This window comes from Octopus sinensis, linkage group LG6 (assembly GCF_006345805.1).
Source record: "Octopus sinensis linkage group LG6, ASM634580v1, whole genome shotgun sequence".
In the NCBI taxonomy this organism is placed as follows: domain Eukaryota; kingdom Metazoa; phylum Mollusca; class Cephalopoda; order Octopoda; family Octopodidae; genus Octopus; species Octopus sinensis.
In genome coordinates, this window is record NC_043002.1 from 77,105,923 (window position 1) to 77,125,774 (window position 19,852).

Sequence of the window (19,852 nt, forward strand, 5' to 3'; positions counted from 1 at the left end):
GAAAACAAGACAGGTGGGAAGGGTTTGATCATTTCATTACTTATAAATAGTATTTGACTTGGTGACACACACATACACGCACACATGCAACATGATACTGACATAAATACAAATATCTATACAAAGTATACAAAGTAATATTTAAACAGGACTGTTTCTCAAATACCAGCTATGCACCAGTAATATGCAGTTCATTGAATATTTCTAATTATTTACTAACTCATTTATTTTTATTAGTTACTATATTCATTCATTCATTTTTTTTCTATCTATTTCTGTTCTAGAATTTGTTTTATTAACTTTGTTAGCAACATCATGAAATAATGAGCAGGCTTCAAACTGTTCTGTCTACTCATGGTGAAAAGGAAGATAAGGGAGTTCAATTACCTTTGGTGTTATAGTTTCTAAAATTTTAGTTATATTGAGATTAGGATTCACTCAGTTTCCCTATGAGACATGGTTAGGTAAGCCACACCTTTATTGTTTGATTTTTTTTTGTTGTCAAACTACTACATTGATCAGTTTAAAGTAGTTTAATTTGAGGTTATTGTATTTGCTTAAGAAAACAGCCTAAACAAAACCTGTAATATAAACCATTGCAATCAATTTATTCAAGGTATACTAATTCTTTTCCATTACTGTATCATTTTATGCTTTAATATATTATTTTCCTTCATCTATATAAAGCATTGGTTTTTCATCCATCAGTTAATATTCAATGGGTAGGTATTCTAAACTTCGTTTCATAAATAACATAAATGTTTAAATGTTAGATTTTAAAAGCATGGGTGTTAATGTTTCTTGGTACTTTCGTCCCTGAAGATGAGACTTATTTTTAAAATCACCAGAATAGTGGTGCAGCAGAAGCTATAAAATGTTACTCAGGCACTCAATTATGAGTCCAATGCATCTTATTGTAGAAACAGCTGTAAGCTAATGAAGTTGAAGTTACCAAGTTTATTCCTTTGTCATTTCATTTTATAAATATATATATACACTTTATTAATAAAGCATATTACACTACCTCTGGTATTTGAGTATTATTTTTTCCACCTCTGGTATATATATATATATATATGCCAGAGTAAGCACATAAATGCAAAACGAGGTGGAAAAAATAGTACTCAAATACATGTATATAAATATATGTATACATGTATATATGTATATAGACATATATATATGTATATATAAATACATTTATGTATATGTATATATTTATATAGATTCGTATCATATGCATATATATGCATACGTACATACATATATATGTATATATATATATATTTATTTATATATACATACACATACATCCATACAAACATACATAAATATATATCTTATATACATGCATACATACATATATACATATTGTTATAAATGAATATAAGTCGTACTATCATAATAAACCTGAAAAAATTTTGGATTTTCATATTTTCATGATGCTATGACATGGAAAATAGAGTGAGAAGATAAACGTAGTAGTAATTTGAACAAGAAGCCTATAATATTGTGAGTTCCCTTGAGATTTTAGCAATATGAATATTTGATTTTTCACTGCATTCATATTCTTACTCATTTAGTTTGCCTGCATCATTTACACTCAAAATACCAGCTGCTGTTAAGTATTATTTGTACAATAGGTCCGTTGGCAGAGCGGACAGGTAAAGCAGACATACAATATTGATCGTTTTGATAAATTGACATAATTATGCTTCCAATCAGTGGCCATTCTCACCGTGAGAAAATAACAATTGATCTTTGATCTCTGTTGAAATAGGATTGGCAAAACTGAAAATAGTTATCCCCTTACAATAGGGAAAATTAATTATTTACTCTGAATAGAATGAGGGAGGAAAAATAATTTAGTAGAGGAAAACCAGATTTGTTTATCTTTGTACATGTGTGTGTATGGTGTGTGTGTGTGTGGTGTGTGTGTGTGTGTGTGTGTAAAGTAATCTCTTGTTGTAATTGGGCTTTGAAATTAATCATTTGTGAAGATCCATGATTTACATTCTTGAACATGCATAGAATATTATCAATAGAAACCGGTTATATTTCATTCATTTAAAAATTGCTATTCTTCAACACACACACACACACACACACACACACACACATACACACACACACATACTTCAGTTTATTTATAGGCAAACAATTGATGTGGTGGTGGTTTGTTTTATTTGGGCCTAATCTGAAGAACTGAAAATATCTCGATTCATACCCAGCTCAAAGTCTTAACGATATGGTTTATTCTATCAACAAAAGGTATGTGTGTGTGCGCATGCGTGTGTGTGTGTGCATGCGTGTGTGTGTGCATGCGTGTGTGTGTCCATGCGTGTGTGTGTGTGAAACAATACACTATGCTGTTCTATCCAGCATATGTATAATGTCATTTCATAGTGTATATGTGTGTAACATAGAATATTGATCATTATCATCACCAGATTCCTCCTCCTCCTTCTTCTCCTCTTCCATTCATTTTCCACCCTGGCATGAGTTGGATAGGTCTTGTCATTCACAGAGGTCTACGTCATCCAGCACATACAACAGTAGAGTAAATTGACCAGCTCTGTTATGTATATACTACAGTGTGAACTGAGTGCAATTTATATCACAGACTTTAACCCTTTCGTTACTGTATTTATTTTGAGATGCTCTGTATTTCTTTCAATTAATTTTAAATATAACAAAGAATTTAGTAAAATAACTTAGTTATCATTAAGCTAGTGTTAGGAACATAAATTGTGACTATGGTTTGGTGGAAGATTTTAATTCAAAACTTATGTAAACAAGACATTTGTACTCAGAGCCAGAGGCGGTTTCAGTCGAGTTGGTAACAAAAGGGTTAAAAGAGACTGTCCTATGTGGGAAGATTAAAGAGACCTCTTTTCCCTGAATTCAGAGTTACAGTCGGTCTTGATAGGTAAACTGTAGTGCGACATGCAGAGTACATATCTCCCCTATACATTCCATAAATATTAAATAAATGCATATATCAACAAACATATATTGAGAGAAAGCAAATAGTAAGAGTCATTTGGGAATTGAATCTACATACCCTAGTTTAATATGCAAGTACATTACAACTATGTTACCAGCCATTCACTTATTTCATGCAAACATAATCAGAACTTATCATTTTACCAAACACTTCATTCTGTTATGTTGAATATATGCTACAGATATCAGATATATATAATTTGACTCTTGTGTTTATGTGTGTAAATACTATCGACTCAAAAACAACTTGATCTTATACTTGAAGTATTCAGAAGATTATCTGTGAAAAGATACACTGGAATAGTTTTGTACTGCCTTCTGAAAGGAGACAGGAGGCCTAAGAATGTCTTTAGCTTGTTTGATGCTAAACTTAATAAGGAAGAGACTTAAAGTGAAAAGCTATTTGCCCTTATGAGAAACTAGACAAGTAATTTGAGTTTCTCAGGCAGACATAGGTTCAAAATATTATTTATTTCAAATGTGAAATCATGACACAAGAGCTAGGTAGTTCAATATTTTAGCCACTGTTCAATATTTTATCCCCTATATAAAATTTTCTCTTAGAACATTGGTTTAACAGATTGTAACTTTCCCAATTTCTCTTTTATGATTTGAGATTAGTAGTTCTAGCATTATAATTAGTATCATGTATTGAGTGCAATATCAATACTTCTAATGTTTTTACTCACTGGCAAGCTTAGTACTAAGCCAACTCTAGTCATAATCCTCACTGTTAGCTTCCATTTAAAGCCCCAAGATTTATTTCACACTTTTAGTTATTCATGACTTATCAAACTTGGCAAGCAAGAATATATCATCTTAAATGTTAAAGCAATATCTTAAATTTGAATTTCATGCAAAGAATAAGATTCCACTTTCATCACAGCACTTTGATGCACTTTTAGAAACTAAGATGAAAGCTACAAATGTTACAAATGAAATGATATTTTTAACCCCTTTAGATACATAGTATTAAACAGCATTTGAAACTTTCCAAATGGTGACTCTCTGTAGCACACACAACACACATGCATATACATACACACATGCACATACATACACACATGCACATACATACACACATGTGTAAACTGATTCAATCTATGAATTACATTCAGGGTTCATATGCTTGTTGTTTGATCCTTCTCAAGCTATGCCTGGCTCATAAGGGCTGGTTTCCCAGTTTCCTTGGCGTATAGGTTCCCCACCTGGACGGGACACCGGTCTGTTACAGGTGAGCTGCAAGATGCAGGAGGAAAGAGTGAGAGAAAGTTGTGGCAAAAGAGTCAGCAGAAGTTCGCCACTACCTTCTGCCGGAGCCGCGTGGAGCTTAGGTGTTTCGCTCATAAACACATACATCGCCCGGTCTGAGATTCGAGCCCCCTGATCCCTCGATCGTGAGTCCGCTGCTCTAACCACTAGGCCATGTGCTTCCACACTCATGTGCTTGTGGAATATCCAATCTCTTATAGGGTGATTCAATAATATATATATAATATTTAAAATCACTGATCCTCCGTTACACTTCGCTTACAGACTTACAGACACATATCTTTATATATATATCGCAGGTTTTTGTTCATTTCTTTAAGTTAGATCTAGTCATATTCAAATGGTGGGTGGCTTCTTCTTTGCCTTGCACTGTTGTTTAATTTGAAACAAAACAAGTTTAATTAACAATGTCTGCTTTTACTGCACATGTTTTCAGTTAAGTTAACTTCCCACTTAGGTAAATTTTTGTTGAAAAATATTAAAAAACGGTAAGAAAGCAGTGTCTGTGGAATCTTACAGAAACAGAAGTTGTCAGAGTAGAGAGAGAGACACAGAGAGAGAGAGACAGACAGACAGACAGAGACACACAGACAGAGTGTAATGAAGTGACATAACAGCAATCCATGATTTTAATATTGCATAACATCTTTATTTCCTTTGCTTAAAAAGGAAAGCCACCAGACTGCATAGGAAAAATGTGGTTATGTATTTTAGACAGAATTGGTAAAATTGTAAAATTGGTCTGGTAAATCAGAATGTAAGACAGGAAAATCTAGAGATACTAATTTTCTTGAAGAGATATTTTTAGAGTATTTTAAACTTTGTTGCTTCTGTGTATCTGTTTTGACTGTTTCCAGATCTGAAATATCATTTACATATTCCAGGAGATTTACTTTTGGTAAAGCAAACTTTTAAAAGTTATTTTCCTGTATGTTTTTAATTTTGTTTGCTGTATTATCTGATTTACTGCCAAAGAAAAGTAAAACAAATTAGTTGTTATTAGTAGTTTTTTTTTTTCCGAGTGATATTACTCATGTTTATGGATTACTGTAAAGTATTACTTCCATTTTATGCAGGTGGTGTTGTTTACGAAGTTTGTGAGGAAAAAAAATTTGGTATTTCTTTCTGGAATATCTCCATGAGCTCCAAAAGTAATTTGTCATAGTCTAAGACAGTCATAGGCAAACTGTGGCCCATGGGACTTTCCAAATAGCACACCTAATGAAAAATTACCTTGAAATTTTTTTAGTTGTGCAACCTTCCTGATGATAAGCTATGTCTTATGTGATCTGCTTCTTGAAAACAGATTGCTCATGCCAGGTCTAAGTTATATTACTTTTTGGTTGATATATGTGGTTTAACTCAGGGTCCATAAGATTTTGTGCTTAAAATTTATCTGCAATAAATTTGTTATACTTCTACAATTCATGAAATATCTTAACCCTTTCATTACTGTATTTATTTTGTGATGCTCTGTGTTTCTTTCAATTAATTTTAAATATAAAAAAGACTTTAGTGAAATAACTTAGTTATCATTCAGCTAGTGTTAGGAACATAAATTGTGACTAAGGTTTGGTGGAAGATTTTAATTCAAAACTCATGAAAACAAGACATTTGTACAAGAGAGCCAGAGCTGGTTTCAGCCAGGTTAGTAATGAAAGGGTTAAGAATGTTTTTATACAATTCCTCATGATAGTTAATTATAAAAATATAATAATATATTTTAAACATCGAATGGCAAGGGGAGTTCACCTGAGCAAAATCCGAGTAAAATCGGAATAAAAGGGGTCCATAAGTAAAAAATGGTTGAAAAACTCTGGTTTAACTAATATATGTTTAGCGAGCAAATATTGCATCTTATTTTCAATTAGATCTTGAAGAAATCAACTTCATCTAGGTCAGTGTAATTTCTTTAAATGTATTTTGATTCTTAGCAGTCAAAAGTATAACTGATCCTTACCTAACATACTAAAAATGATTCTATGAAAAAATATTTGAAAACTTATCTGTCTGAATGGTAAATCAAAATGTAAGACAGAAGAAGAAAGTCTAAAGATGCTAATTTCGTTTTAAGAGATATTTTTTAGAGAATTTTAAACTTTGTTGTTTTGATGTTGACACTTAGAACATTCCAGAACCATAATATCATTTACATATTGCATGGGATAAACCAACTCTAGAGCTATGCTATGATTACAGTATAGTTTTTGTTTTTTTGTTGTAAGCTTTCATATGATTAAGATTTTGCTAAAGGTTAAAAGAACCCAGCTAACAGAACATATATTATTTTCTAACTAGTAATTTTCAACAGTTTTTCTTGGATATTATATACTTTCTGTTTTCTTTAGAGTTGAAAAATATTATCATTTAGATAGTGAAGCATGAATATCTTTGTTTTATATAAGATACAAATTTACCTCTACTATAAAAGAATTGTTTCCTCATGCAAGAATTACACAATTCAGTTAAATGGAGTTTTTGACTAAATTCAGGATTAATGAATACTTATTTGATTTGGCTATTATTTCTAGCAAGTCATGCCCTATGTAGAGTCTCCATTGGTAGTTGTTGTTTAGCATTGATTGAACCACCTTGTGATCAAAACCATTCCAGCCATGACAATTTTATCTTTATATAAGTATTTTAGGACTGCATTATCCAATGTGTCTTTTACCTCCCTTAGGATGGTAATAGGATTTGAAGGAAATTTAGCTACAATTTCTTGCAGGTCGAGTAATCGTGTATACTCACTCAGTATATTAAATTAGCTACAAACCAAAGTTGATAGTTATTACTGAGATGTTACTAGTAATTGTATAGTTTTATTTTGATGTTAAGCTTTAAAGCTAGTTTCAGGATGTTACTGGCATAATCTGCATTGATTGCTTTTATGTTTACTGAGGCCAGCTAGAATGCTTTTAGGGAAACATAGTAAGCCAATAACTTAGTACATTAGGAATAACTTGTAAGAAACTTGTCAATTGTCAAATTTGTAGGCCATTCAAGACACTATTCGAGACTGATTGTATATAAATTACTTTGAGAAGGAAAGAGTAAAGAAAGGACATTATCAATTGTTAAGTTTACTCAACAACAATTAACAGCATTCCTTTCCATTCATATACCATTTCTTTCTGTTCTGTAATAAAACTAAATATAATCCACTGTGTTCTGTGTTCATATTAACACAAAACATATTTACAATTCATAATGTATTCTTTTATTCATTTACTGGCTTCAATCATTGGACTACAGCCATGCAGAGGCACAGATGTCAAAGGAATTAGTTAATTATATTGACCTCTGTTTGTGAAACTTATGTTGTAGATATCTACAATCAAATAGATAAAATTCCTTTTTTGATGTAAAGGGATGCAATTTGACACACCAGATTAGGCCAATATATATATATATATATATATATATATATATATGAGGTAGTCTTTGTGAAACATTGTATGGTAAAATTTAAAGAATGTAGTTGTATAAAGCTGGAACAAGGTACAAAGTAAACAACAAGGGGAAAAGAAAACGGAGTTTTACTGTGTATTTCTAAATTTTGAGATAAAGACCTCTTCTTCAGGACATTCGGAAAAAGTTTGTTGCTCAGAAGAAGAGGTCGACAGCTCGAAATTTAGAAATACAAGGTAAAACTGAAATTTTCTTCTGTTTTCTTTCCAATTTGTAGTTTATTTTGTACCTTCTCACGTTGTTCTGGCTTTGTACAACTACATTCTTTAAACACACACACAAACCCATAGTTTAATGTATTGAATTTTTGTGTTTGTATTACTGTCTTTCTTTTTGAAGAAAGTTTATACATGAAGTAAGGTGGAAGACATAAATAAAAAGGTGTGATGTAGAACATTGTCTTAAGAAAATTTACACAGGACAATATTTGCATAAAATGTAGAAAGAACTAATATATAAAGAAAATTTACACAAGTCATAAAACCAAGATTGATTGGTTGGGATAGTCAACACACCTCTCCCTCACAATATCTCCTCCATATTCCAACTGAAAAATACTATATTTTCCATACAACACCTTGGTATAGCTAAAACCCTAAAGGGAATTGCCGGATGTAATTAATTATCAGAAATGTGTCAGAAATGAAATGAAGACCCCATTCTTTGGTGATACAAAACTGTTACTAATGAAAAGGAAACTAAGATACCATGAAGAACTTCATCATTAATGCATTTCCTAAAAGCATTAGTGAAGTAACTGGCTATGAAATTAATAATCCAGGCATACTTCATCATATAAATATAGAACTGTTGTTAAATAATTCTTCTAGTCCAGTATTTAACAAAGTTGTAGTCTGATACTATAGTCTTTGCATCAACTCCTATGTCCCCAGCAATCTCTGTCTGTTATTGTATGATATAGTTTGGTAATATTATAAGTATGAAACACATTAACCCTTTCGGTACCAACCTGCCTGAAACTGCCTTTGGCTCTATAGTACAAATGTTTGTTTTCAAAAGTTATGAATTAAAATCTTCTACCAAACCTTCATCACAATTTATGTTCCTAACAGTAGCTTAATGATAACTAAGTTATTTTACTAAATTCTTTGTTATATTTAAAATTAATTGACAGAAACACAGAGCATCTCAACAGAAATATGGTAACAAAAGGGTTAAACTTCAAATTTCATTCAAGTTATAACTGTGTTATTCATGGTAAAATATTTGATATTTTACAATATCAAATATAGATTTAATATAAACATCAGCAGGATTTTGCTAAAACTTCAAAAATACCATATTTATTTAATAAAAAATTTAGTCATACGAGTATATTGTCCCTCTGAGTTGGGGAACTACAACACATTATCAACTGGAATTGGTTTGAAAACATCGTGATAATTACTAGTTTCTAGATATTAATCCTTTTTACTGCAGGCACAAGGCCTTCAATTCATGAATGAGCGGGTTAATCAATTACATAGACCCCAGTGTTCAGTTGGTACTTATTTCATCAACCCTAACAGAATGAGAAGCAAAGCTGAACTTAGTGGAATTTGAATTCAGAATAAAAAGACAAACGGAATGCCACAAAGCATTTTGTCCAGTATGCTAACCAGTCTGCAAGCTCACTACCTTAGTTTCTAGATATTAATACAAAGGCATTGAATTGACAGAATTGTTAGACAGAATTCTCTTGTTTTATTTAATAACAGACCTTCACATTTTGTGTATATGTATCTTGTCTTTCATCTTTCGATAGTTGATAAATTAAAATACCAGCCAAATACTGGAGTTTATATCATCAATCATATCTCCCCTTCATTCAAATGTGTGACCTTGTAATAATGTCTGAAATCTATATAACTTATAAGCTTAATAATAGGAACATGATATAGCTGTTACTATGCAGAATATACAATTTCAATTCTTCATTTTAATACTGAAACTGCCTAAAACTCTTCTTATTTTAAAATGATCATCAGAATTTCAAGTTAATTTATATCCCAAACATCAATTTAATAATGACAAAGTTATTTTAATGAATTTTTTTATCATTTTCAAAATTAATTGAAACAATAACTGTGTTTTAACAGAAATATACCAACAAAATGGCTATGGTCAATTTTTAAATAAAATTTAGTAAGTTAATTTTCAGGCTTAAATATTTGAAGTTGACAACTGTGTTGTATTTTCTGTTTTCATTGTTATTTAATTTTTTTTTAATGACTTACTCAGGGGAGGAAAAATAGCACCCATGACCCCTTGCAAACTATTCTCAAACAAGAAACCTGAGCCAAACACAACAGAGCAGACATGGCCAAAGGTACCCAAGGGCCAGGTAGTAGTATAAAACTGAATGATGGATTAGTCTAGCATGAAATGTTTGCCAAAGAACTGAATATTCATTTATTGGAGATTTATCATACAACAGTTATAATATGAAAAATGAAACACTTTGAAGTTTAAATTCATAATGTTTTAAACATCACTTGACAAACTGGAAGTGATATATATTCAAAGATTTGTGGTTGAAATAAGAATCTTGTAGCTTCCAGACACTTTGCTGACTTAACCATAATACAAAAGTAAACATAACACACAAAGAAAGAAATAAGTAAACTGGTGCTGCTTAAAGCTACTACAGTCAAACAAAAAGTAATTTGAATATCTACAGTTAATAGACGACTTGTTGCTACTACTTATTCAAATACTAGTATTTGAATAGTAGCACTTTTAATGCAGTAGTTTTTGCCGTTGCATATAATGTATTGTTCATTGAACACAACACTGGCTCTCTTCACAGACAGAGAAGTTAGGTTCCGTCCATCCGCAAGTGTTAATGGAGTATTTCTAGTTCTGCTTGCCTTGTGGTTCTAAGATCTTTACTTTAAAGCACAAACCAACAACATCTTCATCCTTGCTGCCATCATCATCGTCATCATCATCATCATCATCATTATCATCATCATCATCATCTTCATCATCACCATCATCTTCTGCTTTCTTTCATCGAACAGTAAGTAAAATGGATATTTATCTCATTGCTTTAGGATCACAGGGATCTGTGATTGTTTGTGTTATTAGATATTATTCCCTTTTGTTTTTGCCTCTTTTTTGTTTTGTTTTACTTTAAGCTATTCAACCAATGGCGTGTGTGTGCATATAAATATATATATATATATATATATATATATACACATACACACACACACATACACACACACACACACACATAAATATACACACATCTTACACACCTCTTCCTAAATCAATAACTTTTTCAGTTTCATTGCACAAACTAATAACTGTGTTACTGCCTTCCAAGCTGTATATACTAAAATAATAATTTTTATTGTAATTGTGCACGCCTGTAAATTTGTGTGATTGTGTATATAAGTGATTGAGTGATTGTGTGTTTATGTATGTGTACATCACCTTTTTTTAATGTTATTTACCCCTGAGTGTTATTTGTACAATTGCAGTACTTTCAAGCATTGGCCTTCAAAATTTACACATTCTGTAATAAATTCAGATTCCTCTTTATTTGTGTGTATCCATGTGTGTCCATGTGTTGGTGCGTGTTGGTGCATGGTATGTATGTTCATGAATGTGCATGTGTATTGATGTGTGTTGAAAGTGTGTGTGTGTGTGTGTGTGTGTGTGTGCACATAAATATATACACACAATTTCTATTTTTGTTATATGATTGGTAACTGAATCTAGGTTAACATTTTTACTAGAATGATTGTTTCAGGAAACAATTTTCATGATGATTTTCATTGGAATATTGATTTCTAACTAAAGCATAAGGGCATGGCACACTTTTTCGGAAACTAACAGTCAATGATGTCGACCCAAGTATTTCATAGACACCTCATTCTATTGACATCTCTTACCCCAACTCCCTACCGAAAGATGAAAGGCAAAGTCACTTTGGCAGGATTTGAACTCAGAACATAAAGGGATGCAACTAAAAGCAGAAGACATTTTGTCTCATATTTCTATTGATTCTGTTAATTTTCACCCTATCCCAGGCCATTCACTCTTTGGTAATCTGCCAGCTTTTAGAATCAACTTGAGCTGTGGTTCTTAACTGGAGTCTATATGATCCCCAGAGATCCACATAAGGATCCATGGAGGGCCATGCAAGCAAAATAGTAAACTGGGGGCTCTTGATAGTATTTTAGGGATCCATGAAAAAAATTTTGTTTTAGATGTATTTATTGCATGAAACAGCTAGGTTTCCTTCTCTTTATTTATCGACCCCTAAAGGATGAAAGGCAAAGTCGACCTTGGCAGAGTTTGAACTCAGAATGTAACAGCAGACGAAATATGGGTACGCATTTCGCCCGGCATGCTAACGTTTCTGCCTCAGCTTGCCATATATCTTTAGAGAGCAGTTATATTTTATACATACTTTTTCAAGGTAGTATATGTTAATTTCAATCAAGCCATGGAAGTTATTGTTACTCCTGTGCTTTTAAGTAAGCATGATAGTGGCATGCATATCTATTGGTATTCTAAATTTTATAGTGACATTACTCTGCAACTGATAACTGCTTCCTGAGAAACTTAAGACTGAGCCTCCTAAATTTTGGGTTATAAATTATCAATAAGATAACATAAACTCTATTAAGTCTATTGATTTATTCAATGTCTTTTTTCCAGGAAAATTCCATGCTGCATCTATTTATGTACATGTGTTCATATAAGCTTGTTAGGTTAATGCTAGAAGCATTGAAATCTTTTTTTTTTCCTTGTGACGTAATGCATTAACTTTGTGATTTTGTTTCATTTGCATTTCTTTTTATTTTTTTATCACAATTTTGCCTGTTACATTAATGTATATTGTAGATATATTTGCTTTTCCATGCTAAAGGGGAAACTGCAAGTTGGTTGAGTTTCTGTTCTGTTTGTAGCCATCATCAGAAATATCAAAGTCATGCTACAACACTAGCATGGAGCAAGTAAACATTATAAGAGCACCATAAAAATTTGTTTTCACATCTGAATGTTATAGTGGACATTTCTAAAGATATGGATTTTGGATTGTAATGTTGTTTAACTCCAGGTCATTCTAGATAAAGCAGGCCTATGACCAAAAGATATTCTTGCCAGGATCTTCCTGACTTCTGTGACATAAAATATCTCAAAGTATCAATGCTTTTTTTCTCTTTTTCATGGTAGACTGTGATTTAAAAATTCCTTTTGTCCACTTCTTATGGCTTTGTCAAATGCGAAGGTTCATACATAGTCATCATACAATCTGCCTTTCACTCTGAGAGAGAGGCCCTTTGTTGCCAACAAAGGTAGCAGCTCTCTGAACTTTGCCCAGCCTGTTGTTCTAGCAGCTACAGTTTTAAAATTGATGGGAGGAATTGAGAAAGTTGTCCTCAGACCAGAGACCAATTCTATAGCTTTGCAAAAAGTGCACACCTCTAATGACAGTCATTGGCTAAGCAGAGGCATTCAGCTGGGCTGTAGGATATGGCGAATGTCTAAAAAACAAGAGCAATCTCTCTAATGAACTTTTACATAGCTTTATGTCTACAAAATTTCACTTATGTATGTTCTATCAGAAACATGTGGATGCAAGCTACCTGTAACAGACTACCCACACTACTGTAATAGACTAGCAAGGATAGCTGAATTACATTCCTTTGCTGGTAAATGCCACCAGGTAGCGTCACAGCTGAAGCCTATATATATTCTGGTGGTTGTAAGCTTTCTTTCTCTTTTGCTGCTTGGACACCAAGAAGCATGGACCTCTCCTTTGGTTTGCCTACACCAGGACAGCATGCAAGAGCTTCACGGAAATGTTCTGACTACTGCTATTTTTCTCTGACATGTTCAACAAGGTACACCCATTATTTACAAAATGTTTAGCTTAAGTTGTGTTAATTCCAGTAATTTCTATGAACTCTCCTTGTGAGTACTGTATATATCTAACTGAGACACTGCAGCTCATTGCTTTCACTCACAACAATAAAAACGTGTTAATGTTAAACTAGTCATTCTTCCAGCTAATCACTGAAAGTTGTTGAGGGTGAACTCACTTCTCATCCTCAACAATTTGGGTGCAACTTAACTTCATTGTAGTCATCATTGTATATTTGTGAATGAATTGAAATGCATGTGCATATATGTATAATAAGTGTATGTGACTGAATTACTGTGTCAATGTGTGATTGAGTATGGTTGTGTATATATTTGAATGTATAAATTTTCGTCATAATTGTACATTTATACAAGTGTTACTATGCATGTATATGCCTGACTGTATTGAATGCATATGTATGTGCTTGTGTAGTTTCTATAAAGCAGACAGTATAAACAATCACAGAAATGGTCAGGACCCATACTCAATGTAAGCAAAGTTTTGCATTCTATAATTGTAATATTTTATCCTTTTAAGGTGGTGAGCTGGCAGAAATGTTAGCACGCCAAGCAAAATGCTTAGCGGTATTTCGTCTGTCTTTACATTGTGAGTTGAAATTCCACTGAGGTCGACTTTTCCTTTCATCCTTTCGGGATCAATAAATTAAGCACCAGTTGCATAAAGGGGTCAATCTAATCGACTGGCCCTCCTCCCCCCAAAATTTTCCTTTTATTCTTTTAGCTGTTTCAATCATTAGACTTACAGTCATACTGGGGCACCACCTTGAGGAATTTTAAGTAGACGAATCGAACCCAGTGCTTAAGTCTGGTACTTATTCTATTGATCTCTTTCACTGAACCACTATGTTACAGGGACATAAACATGCCAACACCAGCTGTCAAGTGGTGGTGGGGGACAAACACAAACACAAAGATATACACACACATACATATATATGATGGGCTTCTTTCAGTTTCCATCAACCAAATCCACTCACGAAGCTTTGGTCAGCTTGAGGTTATTGTAGAAGACACTTGAGGTTATAGTAGAAGACACTTACCCAAGGTACCATGCAGTGAGACTGAACCCAGAACCATATGGTTGGGAAGCAAACTTCTTACCACACAGCAATAAGTTTTCTTTAAATAGCTCACTAATTATATATCTTTTTAAAATCTCATTAACTAATTATGTTAACAATCATCAAAATTGCTCTTAAAACAATTTGAGATTGACTATTTCCATTCAGTCTTTTAATTCTTTGCAATTTCATTAAGTTACAATTTAGACATTAATTCAGTCAGTTTATTGTATATCTCTTTAAATGTGGCACTTTTAGATTGTGTGTATTCAATGCTCCATTCTTCCAGGGTTTTCTTGCTAAACTATTGATTGATTGCTTAGCCATGAGTGGAAAATTTTTCACAGCTGCTCTGTATCCTGCCACTCCTTTTCCATTGTTGAAGGAAGCAACCATAGCAAAAACCACATGATTAGATAATTCATAAGTCAATGTTTTTTCAGTTTATGAAATCATCCTGCACATGTTAACACACACACACACATATATATATATATATATATATATATATATATATATATGTATATGTATGTATATATATGTATATGTATGTATATATATATGTATGTATTATATATATATATGTATGTATATATATATATTATATATATATGTATGTATATATATATATGTATGTATATATATATATGTATATATATATGTATGTATATATATAAATGTATATATATATATGTATATATATATATTGTATGTATATATATATATGTATATATATATGTATGTATATATATATATGTGTATGTATATATATATATATAATATATATATATATATATATATATATATATATATATATATATATGTATATATATATGTATGTATATATATATGTATGTATATATATATATGTATATATATATGTATGTATGTATATATATATATATATTATATATATATATATATATATGTACTGGGTTGTCCAGAAAGTTCGTGCCGATTTTTGAAGGAAAGAAAAAGGTCAATAAATACTTGCCATTACATTTTTAATCAACCAAATACGAACCATTTTGTTGCACAATGCGTCTCCATCTTTCCTTTAACTTGAAAATACCCTCTTCCCAGAATTGAGGTGGTTTCATGGCAAAGAATTCATCAAGGTATCTTTTTACGTCATCCAAGGAATTGAAATTCTTACCTTTAAGACTATTCTGCAGAGACCTGAATAAAGGGAAATCCGAAGGAGCAATATCTAGGGACTATGGAGGGTGAAGTAACACATCCCAGCCAAGCTTCAGCAATTTTTGTCTGGTTCCCAAAGAAACGTGCAGTCTTGCAAAATAGTTGGCATGGTCTTACCGAGAATGTCATTCATTATAGGTCTAATTGGTGAGGTTTGATGTAGATCTAAAGAAAAATGATTAACTGATATAAATTAAAATGGTACTAGCATCATCCAATCTTTTGTTGACTATTGCGTAAAAGTAGAAGAGAATTGGCAGAATATTAATCAATATGACCAATTTTATAAGAACTTGTGACAAACACACACACACACATCATTTCATCTTGGAGGTTATGAATGAAGGAAAATTTATGTAAACAACCTATGTATTGATTTTAAAAATTTGGCACAAGGTCAGCGATTTTGAGGGAGGGAGTAAGTCAATTAGATCAACCCCAGTGTTCAACTAGTGTATATTTTATCAACCCCGAAAGAATGAAAGGCAAAGTTGACCTTGGCAGAATTTGAACTCAGAATGTAAAGAATGACGAAATATCACAAAGCATTTTTGCCTGACATGCTAACAATTCTGTCAGCTCACTACCCTACAAAAAAAAAGAAAAGAAAAAAAAATAGCCTATATATTACTTATAAGACAGCCAGACCAAGGTTCATAAAGTCTAGGCCTGTGTCCAAGTGGCCTTCTTCTGGTCCCACTATCACCTCTTCTCAGTCAGAGACAGCTAGATGCTTTCTCACCATTCTGGACCTTGTTCTTGATGGCTCATCTTCTGTTCACATAATTTATTATTTTATTCTTTTATTTGCTTCAGTCATTTGACTGCAGCCATGCTGGAGCACCACTTTTAGTCGAACAAAGCGACCCCAGGACTTATTCTTTGTAAGCCTAGTACTTAGCCTATCGGTCTCTTTTGCCGAACTGCTCAGTTATGGGTACATAAACACACCAACATCAGTTGTTAAGCGATGGTGTGGGAACAAGCCACTCCTGCACCTATGAAGTTCTGAATATTATTTTGTTTCCCTTGGTCTTTGTACTTGGATTGCACAGAATTTTTATGGGCCCAAAATAGACTGGATGATTCTACAAATTTCAAATATGCTTTTAAAAAAACGTTTTCAAGAAGAACACAGTTCATGCAGTCAATCACTAATCTGTTCAAAGGGAGAAATACACTAATGTTTTCAGTTATATGAATAAGATCATATACCTAATTCATCTGGTTAAACAATACCTCTTGTTTACATAATCATCACCTGGGTTAGCACCATCCCCACCACTGTTACCTAGTTCTTGGGTTCCTTTAAAAAAATTTCTCTTTACTGTAAGCATTTAGAGCAGGCTCATCCCTGGGCCTCCACTCCTGGTATTTTTCAGGTAGACATTGATGTACAGATGTGCGATTACTTGCGGGAGTAGGTTGCAATTTTGACTTAGTAGTCTGGCTGTAAATCAGTGATTTAACCATTTAGTTAGTCTTTATTTGTACATCAGAGTAAATGCAATTTGAGCTGAGTTACACAATTGAATTATATCCTAACAGTGCGTGCATAAATATGTGTGATATATTGAGAAAGAGAAAGAGATCTGTTCATGTCAATCTATTTATCAGCCAGGATTTAAAAGAAGTAATGAATAAATATGTCTGTAGTGATGATAATGATTGTGGGGTAGAGTGAACAGATAAGAATAACCTTTATAGAAATGATAATAGCAATCACCTGCAAAAATGTCTAGTTAGGATTTATCAAGGATATGAATGAGATTTTTTTCTCTCCCACAGATATTTTGTACAAATATGCAACACATTTTACTTAAAATATATTTGTTCCATTTTCATTTTTTTTTTTTTTTACCATAAAGTTCTAATCAATTCCCAGAATAGTATCAACAATCTCTTATGTTTTAAATAACTTGAACATTTTATTTTCTTCTTCAGGGACAGAGTTACTACAAGCATCAGTTACTGAAAGCTTGGTAAGTTGAAACACTTATGCTTCTCTCAGACTAACTAACTGTTTTGAAATAATCTATTTAAAAATATCGTAGGTGGTCACATTGGTAATTCTGTTAATGAGCCCACTTAACTATTATTGTTGTTACCATCCTTTAATTTGTACTACTGACATGACCATACCAGTACCATTATCACTACTGTTATCACTACTATAATCAAGACAGTCACCAATATCACCATTAACATCATCATTAGTGCTGTCCCTACTACATCACCATCACCACCACTACCACCACCATCATCCTTCTTCACTACTTCTACTGCCATTGCTGTTACTATGACTACTTTATGTCTTCATAGTTAAGTAAGGTACATATAGTAATTTTTTTACAAAGGCATAAAGCCACACATTTTGGGAAAGGGTTTCAGTTAGATTTTATAGGCCTCAGTTGCCAGAGTCAGCATGGCTTGTCGTAGTATCAATCATGTATATAATATTCTTTTATTCTTTTACTTGTTTCAGTCATTAGACTGTGGCCATGCTGGGGCAGCACCTTGAAGAATTTTAGTCAAATAAATCGACTCCTGTACCTCTTATTTTTTTAAGCCTGGTACTTATTCTATCGATATCTTTTGCTGAACTGCTAAGTTACAGGGATATAAACACACCAGCACCTTTGTCAAATGGTGGTGGTGTGGGACAGACACACAGATATATGCATATACATACATATATGTGTGTGTGTATATATATACATATATCTATTTATATGTATGTATGTATATATACACACATTTATATACACAACAGGCTTCTTTTACTTTCTGTCGACCAAATCCACTCACAAGGCTTTGGTTGGCCTGAGGCTATAGTAGAAGACACTTGCCCAAGGTGCCATGCAATGGGACTGAACCCAGAACCAAATGGTGGGAAGCAAGTTTTTAACCAAACAGCCATAATATAGTTATATAGTATTATATGTAATATAATGATATAGATGCTCATAATTTTGAATTTAGTCTCACTGCTTGACGTCTTGGACAGTTGTCTCATACCATAATCCTAGACCAATTAAAGCTTTGTGAGTAAATTTGGTAGGCAGAAAACTGAAAAGGAATCCTGTTGTGTGTGTGTGTGTGTGTGTGTGTGTGTGTGTGTGTGTATGTGTGTGTGTGTATGTGTGTGTGTGTGCGTGCGTGTGCACATGCAGGCATGAACATAGACATATACACATGTATATTTCTTGTCAGTAATCAATACGTTTAATGACCTGTTAGTGTTTCCATGAAATTCAGACAAAGTGAAAATATCAGAGCAGAGCTAACAGAATGATGTGTCAGTATTTCTTTCTACAAATTTCAGACTTAGTGAAAATACCGCAGCACAGAATGAACAAAGCGGGAAATAGTGACACATTGCTAATTATATAATTAGATTAATTTATTTCTTAATGAACACAACAAATGGGACTGGTTCCTATGTCAACTGTTTCACTATTACAAACTTGAATATTTCAATATACTTATCTATATACCATATCTAATGTATAAATACTGCTGATATTTGTCCCAAAATAATATTTCTTATGGATGTGCAGTGTTAAAAACACAATAAATATCAGTAAGAGATGAGAATCCACCCCAGCTATGGCTAGCAAGAATGTCAAATATATTTTAGCCCTTTGAAGCCTTTTCAATGTTACATATTTGCTATTTTGATTTGATTCCGCCACAATTGCATATACCAGATTTATATTCAGTTGGGCAGTTATTTACAACATCAGTGGATGCTTTATCCACTGTTTCTTCTATTGAAAATGACAAATTTTCATCCAAGCATGTGGCTGGTTGTGGGGCCAAAATGCATTAGGCATCCTTGCTAGTCCCTGCTGGCTTGGATTTTTGTTAAGTTTCTAACCGGGACTAATACCCCAGTAGCTGACCTGTTATATATATTAAGTATATGATGATGATGA

General features: G+C 32.7%; 1 protein-coding gene across 5 annotated transcripts in view; it reads left to right on the forward strand.

Moving 5' to 3' along the window:
• Window positions 1-19,852, forward strand: part of LOC115213367 (disks large-associated protein 1) — a 443,386-nt gene that overhangs the window by 169,102 nt on the left and 254,432 nt on the right. For all 5 annotated transcript variants that reach the window (XM_029782310.2, XM_029782311.2, XM_029782309.2 and 2 more), the window contains one exon: window positions 17,859-17,896. The gene's annotated coding sequence lies outside the window, so the exon portion shown is untranslated. The remainder of the gene's footprint in view (window positions 1-17,858; window positions 17,897-19,852) is intronic.